Source organism: Python bivittatus, unplaced genomic scaffold (genome assembly GCF_059951505.1).
Source record: "Python bivittatus isolate LINGU-HERP-01145 unplaced genomic scaffold, Pbiv_v1 ctg000530_np1212, whole genome shotgun sequence".
Taxonomy (NCBI): Eukaryota; Metazoa; Chordata; class Lepidosauria; order Squamata; family Pythonidae; genus Python; species Python bivittatus.
In genome coordinates, this window is record NW_028277085.1 from 11,384,888 (window position 1) to 11,393,445 (window position 8,558).

The following is an 8,558-nucleotide window of genomic DNA, read 5'->3' on the forward strand; positions in this document are numbered from 1 at the left end:
TCAAGAACTTGACCTCACAGAGGGGCAGAATTTGGAGGGGGGAGAACCTTGTAACAAACCGAAACCTAGGAAGAGGGGTATAAAAAGGGGGGGGGGGCGAGTGTTGGAGAGCAATTCCATAAACTGGTGGAGGCTGGTGTCTAGATTAATTTGCAAAGGGGCATTGTTGGAAAGACTTCAGACTACAATCTAATCCCTCCTTAGTCGCAAACTCCCACCAATTGTCGCTGTTCTCCAATTCCTCCCCCCACTCCCCCCCCCAGTCCTTTTTACACTCCTTAAGGCTTGTGAAGTCATTTACCTTTCAAACTTCCCAGTGGAAATTCCAATCCATGTTTGTCAGAAAGACTTTAGGATAAATGAGTTTTATTTGGATTTTCTTTTCTTAGCGGTGCTGTGGCTATTAGAATGCATTTGGCTGGATCTCCTCCTCTTCCTCCTCCTCTTCCTCCTCCCTGCCACCCCACCCCTTCTGAGTAGGTCCCTGCTGGTCTGTCCCCGGACACACTCTCTTCCAGAGCTATCCTGATTCCTAAAAGTTCACCTTTGATTCAGTTTCACCAATAAAGAACCAAGACATCAACAGCTTCGTTGCAATCACTTGAAAAGAAACCCACAGGGGCATAAACCAAAGAAGGAGCAAACTAGGAGAACACGTACAACAACAACTGACATATAAAAGGATACCTGTATTGAAGAGAGGCTAGACGAACTCCTTGAACATCAGTTTTAAAGATCTGGTTGATCAAAAGGAAAAAGGAAAGAAAAAGAAAGAAAATGAAAGAAAGCTTGATCTGTTCTGGCTGCCATCTCGCTCGCTCATTCCTCCAGTTGCGTCCAGGGCCACGAACGTGTTCCTTCCTTCTTTCTTTCCTTTTCTCTCTTCCTTTCCGTCTCTCAATTCCCAGAAGTCTTTGGAAGTCATTTCTACTTTCGGTTATCTAGCTTTATGATGGCTTGATAACACTCATACAGCTAGATAACCAAAGACAGAAACGGCCCTCCCGCATGAGGCTCGCTCTTTCTTTCTTTCTTTCTTTCTTTCTTTCTTTCTTTCTTTCTTTCTTTCTTTCTTTCTTTCTTTCTTTCTTTCTTTCTTTCCGACGGGGTTGGGCATCAGGCTCAATTTGCTGGGCCAGAACATAGGAAGCTGCTGGATCTTCGAGCTGCCATCGGGAAAATAAAGGAGAAAATAACAATATGTATACATGCATATACATAAAGGGTGTTTTTTGGGGGTGGGGGGGAGAGAGCGGGATGTAGCCCGCTCATTCAGCAGATGAACAGCAAGATCTGACCTGATCTGCAGGTCTGTCGCTGGCAAAAAGAAGCAACTTGAGAGGGAGGGGGGAAACACCCACCCATTCGGGGCGCCGCCTTTCCATCTGAGCCATTCCCTCGGGCGAAGCAGCCGGTTTGCATTCGGCCCACCCTCCCCGAAATGCTTTTTTAATGTGAATCCCCCTCGTTGGGAAATGACGTCAGCCCGGCTTGCACCAATGGCTGGCCTCGCATTCAAATCGCCGCTCCTTCGCGCCGCTTTGAATCCTTCTCCCCCTCCCTCGACTTTTCCGGGCCGCAATATTTCTTTGAAACCCTGCAGATAAAGCCGCTCGCGGTCCCTCTCGCTTGCCCGCCCGCCCGCCCTGCCTCCCTCCCTCCCTCCCATGGCTTCAATTAAGACCGAAATGGTCCTGTTCAATGTCCTTGAAAGCAAACCCCGCGGAGGGGGCTCGGGCTGCAAACGGAGGCTCCGCTTGGATTCGCAGAACGCCCCGAATCTGGAGACGAAGGGCACCCACGATCTGGGTGCGCGCCCTGCATCGGACGGTGTGAGTTGGCGTAGCACGGCTATAAATAAATACCTCGACGAAGCAAGGGTAACAGTAACGCTGGGCAGTGCTGGGCTTCAGGATTTAGGGATCGTGGTCTAGAGAACAGAGTTCCTGACGTTTCGCCGGCCGCTGGGGCCGGCATCTTCAAAGGCAACTGAGCAGAGCCGGGCTTAGCACGTGTGAACGCAACGCTGGATCTTTACTTGATCTGCGTAGGCGTTTGGGGGGAACCCAACCTTCCTTTCTTTACAGCCGTGGCACACATAGTACGGTGTAGAGAAAGGTGGTGATGGCCACCGCTTCAACCTAAAACCATCCAAGACTGGGTGAAATGCTTCGGGTTAAGAAGCACAACAACAGCTCGGTGCTGGGCTGGAAGTCTGGGTTGGACCCCGTCCTGCACAAGTTAATCCAGGATCTCCCAATTTACGATCCTTTCTAGGCATTTTCGCCGGCTTTTGAATGCGACCTTTCCTGGCTGGCTGGTCTTTTAACTCTTAAGGAAGAGCAGCGCACGGGGAAACCACCTAGGCAGGTGTGAAAAGCAGGGTGACGCTTCCAGAACAGCCCAGCCCTGCTCAGGTCTCTCTCACTGCTTGGCCTCTAGACCCAGCTCCAGCCCCACTGAAGTGCTCTCAAGGCCCATTGAACTTAAGGGAAGAGTTTCAGTCTGGGAGCTCAAACGGGTTAACATCTGATTCCACGAGGCATCCCCGTGAATTCGGACTGGTTTATTTCCAGACTCTTACTCTGAATTTTAAGGGCTGGGACCTAGAATCCTATTTCTAGGGTTGTGGCTAGAAATAAAATTAAGATTTGTAGCACCCACTATGACCTTTGAATAAAGAGAGGACAATGTTCAGCAAAGACTAGAAATCAAGGCATGGCAGTTTAGGCTTAACCTGGTTCATTAATCTTTTCTCTGGGGTCGAATCATAAACAAAAGATTTAACTTGTTTTCACACAACACGCAAATCTATACACAGAAACAAAAAATGAACCGAGGTTAATTTTAACCAAGTGTAACATAAGGGGTGAATGCATCTGCTAGGACGTTAAATGACCTCGTTAAGCATGTCGTTTGAACCCAGCCAAAATGTCGCTGTGACATACTCTCCCATTTTCCCAATACTTTTATTTTCACTTCAGAAATGTTTAAAATGGAGGGGGAAATAATACTCAAAATATTTTTCTCAGTCCTGAAAGAGAAATCATTCCAAATATTTCTGTATTCTCTCTTTCCCTCCCCACCCCAGGAACATCTTACATACAACCAAGTGCATAAGTTTTATCCCACCATTCAGGGAGGGCATTGGGAAAAGACAAAATCACAAGGCAGAACTGGGGAAGGGGGAATGAGATGAATAAAAACAACGTTTTGGGTCTTTCCCCCTTTGTATTCCATCAGATTCACAGTGTTGCATTTCTGCCAGCAGGCCTGACCCAGCTTCAAACTGTGTAATGTGTTTGGAATTACACCGATGCGCGTTACCCTGGGCTGGATATATATAAGGATGTTGGGCTAATTCAGACTCTCCAGCTATCATCTCTGCTTTGCAGTCCCCAAATCTTTCTAGAAGATCAGCCGTGACTGGTTTATTCACAGATTCTTACTCAGAGTTCAAGGGCTGGGAGTCAGGATTGTGGCCAGAAAGGAATTAAGAACTAAAGAATTCAGCGCAAGAGTCAGTTTGGCCTAGTGGTTAAGGCACTGCTCTAGAAGGAGGAGATGCAATCCTGTCTTAGACACAAAGCCAACTGGGTGACTTTGGGGCAGTTCCTCTCTCTCAGCCCCAGGAAGAAGCCAACAACAAACACCTTCCAAAAATGCTGCCTAGATATTTGCACAGACTTGTCCAAGCAATCACCAAGTATGAGGAGAGACTGGAAAGCCACCCCCACCCCCACGAAAAGTATGACATTGTTGAGATCTAAGGCCGAGAGCTTCAAATCCTGCCTTCTTTCCAATATCCTCCACCCCCCAAAAGCTGTAAACTTTAGGAATTCCGGCGTTAAATGCCCTTGCATTCAATACATTATTAATGGTATAATAGCTATTAGTAGTATTATCATCAAATCAAATTTTTAAAAAACCCCACAATCTCCTTTACTGAGAAACAACAGTACTAAATACTAGGACTGCAGACCCAGTCTTGCCGGATTCCTGTTGGCTTGCTCTGGTTTTGGTTATTTGTTGTGTATTGTTATTTTTATTATTATATGATTTTTTAAAAAACCTTTCCAAAAGGAGCAACTATCTTCGGTCTTGCTGCCTTTCTCTTTTCACATGTCTGCATATTTCCTAAAGTCACTTCATAATATTGTGGGTAAATCTTATTCTCTCTAGGCACCTGCACAGAACTTTAACAGAAAAAAAAAATCTAATGATTTTATTGTTCTCTTCAGAAAAAAGAAAGAAAGAAAGAAATCTGGATTAAATTTACTCTTTCACATCATGCGTATTTTCTTAAACCCCCATCCCGAAACTGAAGGATAATTCAATACATTAACTAGGAAGTAAATTCCTTTGATTTCCCGATTCTTTGTCTTTGGAAATGATCAGAACTGGAATGGAATCTTTTCCTTCATCTCACTCCCCCAGGTAAAAACAAAAAAACCGTAACCAACCTTCACGTCCAGTCACCAGAGTTTCCACATTCAATAGGTGAGAATTAAAAACAAAAAACCAAATAAACAAATAAACACCTGCCTGGGGCCAATCCATGAGCTATTTCGGCTGATTTAAACTGAGCTAATTTCACTGAAGCATCAAGGTGGCTTGATAAAATAGTGTCCTTCGCCTTTACTGGATCGGGGAAAAAGATTGCCCGGCTAATTCGCTTGTTTTCTGCTCTCATGGCAAGGCGCCTCTCTGAACAGGGCTGCAGTTTTAGGGTTAGCCCCTCCCCCCCTCCCCGCCTTCTCCGTCTCCTCCTCCCCCCCCCCCCGCCCCGCTCCGCTCCGCCTTGCTTAAGAGCGAACACAGAACCCCCTCCTGAAATGCAACGCTCGACTCGAAATAAAAGAATTTCGCCGGCTCTGAAATGGCAGCGCCCCTGTCCCGAAGACCGTTTTGCTGACTTATACGCACGTTTTTCCGCAATGTAGATGTGATTGGATGGAATGTAAAACCTGTGAATCAAATTAGGAGGGTGACGGGGAGCAACTATTAATAAATGGGGCTAGTTTGGGATAGAGAATTGATTCACATCTCTTCTCGCCTTTTTCGGCACCTTTGCGCCTTTCTTGTACCGCTCAACCCAGTGTATGTTCTAGGCTGGTTGAAAGGCCTGTCCTAAATTAAATTTCCCTAGGTCAGGGGGCCAGAAAGAGTCGTCCCTGGATAATGTGAATGACCGAGATGGATTTTTTCAAGTCAGAAAGGAAGCAAGAGTGCCGGGCTAACTCTGGAAGGAAAACCAGTCCAAAGGGGTGGAAGGTGTCAGTTGCCAAATACACGTCTGACTTAAACGCCTTTCCACCCCACCGCCCTGGTTTTTAATCATTTTCCTTGAGGACTACGCTTGAAAAGTGGGAAAACTCGTGCGCCATTTGAGAAACTGCCCCTTGGTCCAAGGAAATGGATGCTAGAAACTCGCCTCCCAAGCAAACGGTGAAGTTCCTGGTTTTTTCTTCCATCAACCCCCCCCCCCCGCCCCGCTACTTCAGCGAAAAATCCCACATAAATTTTCCCACAGTCGGAATAAGGTTCCTCTGTTTCGGGAGAAGTCTTTTGACTTACTTCCCAAACTGTACTGGCGGTTTCGAAGAACAGGCGCCAGTCTGCGAAAATGCTTTGGCCACTTTAATACAGGAGAGAAATATCGACACCTCGTAGCTTTCTGCGAACTAAAGAATCGCTTCTGTAATTCACGTTCTCCAAAAGTCCCTTTCCGCGCCGGTCCCTATACAAGATTGTCCTGTTCTGGTTGGGGGGAGGGGGATTTTTACTCAAGTCCCCATTTTTCACCTGCACTGCAGTTCTCACTTGAGTGGCCAAGAAGCTGCCTTATACTGTATTCGCATGACCCACCTACCCCTGGTGAACTTAACCACGGTTTAGCCAATTCCTCCAATTCTCTGAGTTCCCACCGTACCTTGAGCCCTAAGGCTCCGCGGCCGAATTCGCAAAGGCACGCAACTAAGCTAAGATAGGTTAAACTGTGATTAGAAGCTACTCTGCACACAGGCGACGTCCTGCCTTTGAGGGTTGGGGCGCCACTGTGCTTGGAGGCCGGGGAATGCGAGCCGGAGCTTGTCTATCGCGGAGCTGTGAAATTGAATACAGAATTGGATTGGCCAATTTGGGGCGGGAGGGGGAGCCTTTGGGAAGGGAGGGGTATCGCCAAAGTTCGGGATACCGAAGATCTCCGAGTGAGCCCGGCGTCCAGGTCCAACAGACGATTCTGGGGTTTGTGCCCGCGGCCGCTGGCCCGGTCGGCCCTTCGCTCTTGACTGTTCCCGGGCGCGACCAGCCAGCGTCCGGAAGCCAAGCCCGCAATCTTTCGCCTGAAATGGACGGGGCCGAGCGCTGCACAGAAGCTCTTTAGGCCCGGACTCGCGTCGCTCGGCCCTGCCTGATTTTTCCGGGGCTTGAATGCGCAGAGGAGCCCCGCACCCGCTCCGCTCTTAGCTCTATTCACGCAGGAGAAACCCGGCCGCCGGTTTGATCCGGAATCCACGGAAAAACGCGTTACGGACGCCTCGGGACATCGAGCCGGTGAGCCGGGAAGAAATACTGTGAAGGCGGGGAGGCCGCTGCCTTGGGGGATCCAGGCAGAGAGACCCCGCCGCGCTCCCTTTCGTCGCTCCTTTTTTATGCCGCGCGTCTTCAGGAAATCGGATCGCGCGCCGCGAGGCAGGGCTCCCACGCCGGAGCTGCAAAACTCGGGATGCGAATTGGCAACGAGAGTGAGAGTTTTCGGCATCGCGCAGCCGCCGCCTAGTGGCCCTCCGGATTTTGCAGGTCAGACGTGCTCTGCCTAAGAGAGGAAAGCTTTCCGAGGCGGGGGCGGGGGCTTCTGACGGAGGGGGCGTCAGTGTTATGGAGAAGAGGCTGAAGGGGCCCATGGGTGGCTGAGGAGAGGGCGAACTTGGCGGTCACAGTCTTGTTGCTGTTGCCAGTCGCCCTCCTCTTCCCTTCTTCCCCCCCCCTCAATTGCCCCCGCCTTGTGGGGCTCACTCCCGATCTCCTCACCACGCGGGGCGGGGAGCTTTCAGAGAACTTGCTTGGGGCCCAGAGAGCTCTACTTACACCCCTGAGGATGAGGTCTGTTTCCCCCTTCCATAAACACCCCTTGGATGACCCGGGGTACATCGCAGGGCGCCCAAGCGTTGGATGGCAGCAATCGACCGAGGCTTAGCTGGGGGGGAGAGAGAGGAGGCAGGCTGCGGTGATCCTGTGGACGGCAGAGCTAAATCGAGCCTTCCAAACCGGGTCACTGCAGGCGCATTAGATGAGAGAAGGGAATTCGGATGGTGTAAACGGATAATTGGAGGGAGGGGTTTGAGGGGAGAGAGAGCAAGTTTAAAAGACAAGAAAGGGAAGCATTCATTTAAAAAAAAAAAAAAACCTCAACTCAGTCCAGTAACCAGGAAGAATTATTTCAGGAGGGGCAGGAAGGAACGAGCTATATGCCTGCCAAGTGCAGGCAAGGGGTGGGGGTTAAAAATTAAGAGAGAGAGTTATCTAATCGCGAACAAAATGTCTCTTCTCACGCAAGTCATTTTTTCCCAGATCCCTCCCCGGGCAGCAGGCAGAATAATCCACAGGTCTGGGCACATCCGGAGCCCCAAAAGCAGCCTGCTGGTTCCCTTCGAGCCCCGGAGAGACCTTGGATGCGGGAGCCCCCCTATCCTACCGCCCAGCGAGAGAGCTTCTGGCAGGATTGCCTCCCCTCCCCTCGACTGAATTCCCCCGCCTCGGCAGTAGACCACGACGGTGATCCTGTCCGAACTGGAGGGCACTGACCAAGGTGCTGGAAATCCACCCACCGACTTATCCCTGGCTCGCGTCCAGAGTTCCTGGTTCGTCTTTCGCTGCTTTGTCAATTTTCACCATTTCTCCTCTCGCAAGAGTGAAGTAGTAGTAACACTATTCCATTTTTGTGATTATTCCCATTAGGTTTAAAATCCTCAGCCCTTCCTCCCCACTCAAACCGGGAGGAGGGGAGCCAAATACAGTCCTCTCCACAGCAATCACCCTCGCATTTTGTTCGTATCAGCAGAAAATTCCTTCCCTGCCTTGCAGGGAATGAATGTGCCCTAGTCAAGGGTTAATCCCTTAGGGGTCCTGCTCTTATCGACTGTTGCCCCTTCTGAAAAAATGAGCATCCCCTCCCTACAGGGAAAAAGAAAAGAAAGAAAAAACACACCAGCATTTCTCAAAGCTGAGAAGGAGAGCGAAGTAATTTCAAAAGACAGCCCACCTGAGTGAGTCCCCTGCAGCCAAACCACTTTTAAGCAAATACAAAGTCCAGGCCTCTTTTGCATGGACTGGGGTAGAAGAATATTTAGTATCAAGGAGGACTATCCTCCCTCCGGTGTCTAGCAAGGAAAGATAAGAATCATATGGCCAGCTCTGCCCATTTTTGCTTGTGACTCCACCTCCTGGTAATTCTGGCTCCACCCACTAGTGAAACGCAGGCTGGGCAGGTTTAACGGAGATCAGTCACATCAAGGAATGGAAAAAGACACTCCATCCCATATCTTAGAGAAATAGAC